Here is a 3,282-nt window from a genome sequence, read left to right on the forward strand (position 1 = left end):
CCAAGTTATCAAAAAAGAAAGGAGGGACACTTCATACTCATCAAAGGTAAAATCCTCCAAGAGGAACTCTCAATTCTGAATATCTACGCACCAAATGCAAGGGCAGCCACATTCATTAGAGACACTTTAGTAAAGCTCAAAGCATACATTGCACCTCACACAATAATAGTGGGAGACTTCAACACACCACTTTCTTCAAAGGACAGATCGTGGAAACAGAAACTAAACAGGGACACAGTGAAACTAACAGAAGTTATGAAACAAATGGACCTGACAGATATCTACAGAACATTTTATCCTAAAACAAAAGGATATACCTTCTTCTCAGCACCTCACGGGACCTTCTCCAAAATTGACCATATAATTGGTCACAAAACAGGCCTCAATAGATACAAAAATATTGAAATTGTCCCATGTATCCTATCAGACCACCATGGCCTAAGGCTGATCTTCAATAACAACATAAATAATGGAAAGCCAACATTCACGTGGAAACTGAACAACATTCTTCTCAATGATACCTTGGTCAAGGAAGGAATAAAGAAAGAAATTAAAGACTTTTTAGAGTTTAATGAAAATGAAGCCACAACGTACCCAAACCTATGGGACACAATGAAAGCATTTCTAAGAGGGAAACTCATAGCTCTGAGTGCCTCCAAGAAGAAACGGGAGACAGCACATACTAGCAGCTTGACAACATATCTAAAAGCCCTAGAAAAAAAGGAAGCAAATTCACCCAAGAGGAGTAGACGGCAGGAAATAATCAAACTCAGGGGTGAAATCAACCAAGTGGAAACAAAAAGAACTATTCAAAGAATTAACCAAATGAGGAGTTGGTTCTTTGAGAAAATCAACAAGATAGATAAACCCTTAGCTAGACTCACTAAAGGGCACAGGGACAAAATCCTAATTAACAAAATCAGAAATGAAAAGGGAAACATAACAACAGATCCTGAAGAAATCCAAAACACCATCAGATCCTTCTACAAAAGGCTATACTCAACAAAACTGGAAAACCTGGACGAAATGGACAAATTTCTGGACAGATACCAGGTACCAAAGTTGAATCAGGATCAAGTTGACCATCTAAACAGTCCCATATCCCCTAAAGAAATAGAAGCAGTTATTAATAGTCTCCCAACCAAAAAAAGCCCAGGACCAGATGGGTTTAGTGCAGAGTTCTATCAGACCTTCAAAGAAGATCTAATTCCAGTTCTGCACAAACTATTTCACAAAATAGAAGTAGAAGGTACTCTACCCAACTCATTTTATGAAGCCACTATTACTCTGATACCTAAACCACAGAAAGACCCAACAAAGATAGAGAACTTCAGACCAATTTCTCTTATGAATATCGATGCAAAAATCCTCAATAAAATTCTCGCTAACCGAATCCAAGAACACATTAAAGCAATCATCCATCCTGACCAAGTAGGTTTTATTCCAGGGATGCAGGGATGGTTTAATATACGAAAAATCCATCAATGTAATCCATTATATAAACAAACTCAAAGACAAAAACCACATGATCATCGCGTTAGATGCAGAAAAAGCATTTGACAAGATCCAACACCCCTTCATGATAAAAGTTTTGGAAAGATCAGGAATTCAAGGCCCATACCTAAACATGATAAAAGCAATCTACAGCAAACCAGTAGCCAACATCAAAGTAAATGGAGAGAAGCTGGAAGCAATCCCACTAAAATCAGGGACTAGACAAGGCTGCCCACTTTCTCCCTACCTTTTCAACATAGTACTTGAAGTATTAGCCAGAGCAATTCGACAACAAAAGGAGATCAAGGGGATACAAATTGGAAAAGAGGAAGTCAAAATATCACTTTTTGCAGATGATATGATAGTATATATAAGTGACCCTAAAAATTCTACCAGAGAACTCCTAAACCTGATAAACAGCTTCGGTGAAGTAGCTGGATATAAAATAAACTCAAACAAGTCAATGGCCTTTCTCTATACAAAGAATAAACAGGCTGAGAAAGAAATTAGGGAAACAACACCCTTCTCAATAGTCACAAATAATATAAAATATCTTGGCATGACTCTAACTAAGGAAGTAAAAGATCTGTATGATAAAAACTTCAAATCTCTGAAGAAAGAAATTAAGGAAGATCTCAGAAGATGGAAAGATCTCCCATGCTCATGGATTGGCAGGATCAACATTGTAAAAATGGCTATCTTGCCAAAAGCAATCTACAGATTCAATGCAATCCCCATCAAAATTCCAACTCAATTCTTCAACGAATTGGAAGGAGCAATTTGCAAATTTGCTCTGGAATAACAAAAAACCTAGGATAGCAAAAAGTCTTCTCAAGGATAAAAGAACTTCTGGCGGAATCACCATGCCAGACCTAAAGCTTTACTACAGAGCAATTGTGATAAAAACTACATGGTACTGGTATAGAGACAGACAAGTAGACCAATGGAATAGAATTGAAGACCCAGAAATGAACCCACACACCTATGGTCACTTGATCTTCGACAAGGGAGCTAAAACCATCCAGTGGAAGAAAGACAGCATTTTCAACAATTGGTGCTGGCACAACTGGTTGTTATCGTGTACAAGAATGCGAATCGATCCATACTTATCTCCTTGTACTAAGGTCAAATCTAAGTGGATCAAGGAACTTCACATAAAACCAGAGACACTGAAACTTATAGAGGAGAAGGTGGGGAAAAGCCTTGAAGATATGGGCACAGGGGAAAAATTCCTGAACAGAACAGCAATGGCTTGTGCTGTAAGATCGAGAATTGACAAATGGGACCTAATGAAACTCCAAAGTTTCTGCAAGGCAAAAGACACCGTCAATAAGACAAAAAGACCACCAACAGATTGGGAAAGGATCTTTACCTATCCTAAATCAGATAGGGGACTAATATCCAACATATATAAAGAACTCAAGAAGGTGGACTTCAGAAAATCAAATAACCCCATTAAAAAATGGGGCTCAGAACTGAACAAAGAATTCTCACCTGAGGAATACCGAATGGCAGAGAAGCACCTGAAAAAATGTTCAACATTCTTAATCATCAGGGAAATGCAAATCAAAACAACCCTGAGATTCCACCTCACACCAGTCAGAATGGCTAAGATCAAAAATTCAGGTGACAGCAGATGCTGGCGTGGGATGTGTGAGAAAGAGGAACACTCCTCCATTGTTGGTGGGGAGTGCAAGGCTTGTACAACCACTCTGGAAATCAGTCCGGGCGGGTTCCTCAGAAAATTGGACATATGACTACCAGAGTATCCAGCAATACCTCTCCTGG

The 3,282-nt window shown here is 38.7% G+C and overlaps 1 protein-coding gene across 4 annotated transcripts in view; it reads left to right on the plus strand.

Moving 5' to 3' along the window:
• The window catches only part of Ccdc82 (coiled-coil domain containing 82), a 45,601-nt gene that overhangs the window by 29,088 nt on the left and 13,231 nt on the right, over positions 1-3,282 (plus strand). The window lies entirely within an intron of this gene.

The sequence above is a fragment of the Mus musculus genome, chromosome 9, assembly GCF_000001635.26.
Source record: "Mus musculus strain C57BL/6J chromosome 9, GRCm38.p6 C57BL/6J".
In the NCBI taxonomy this organism is placed as follows: Eukaryota; Metazoa; Chordata; class Mammalia; order Rodentia; family Muridae; genus Mus; species Mus musculus.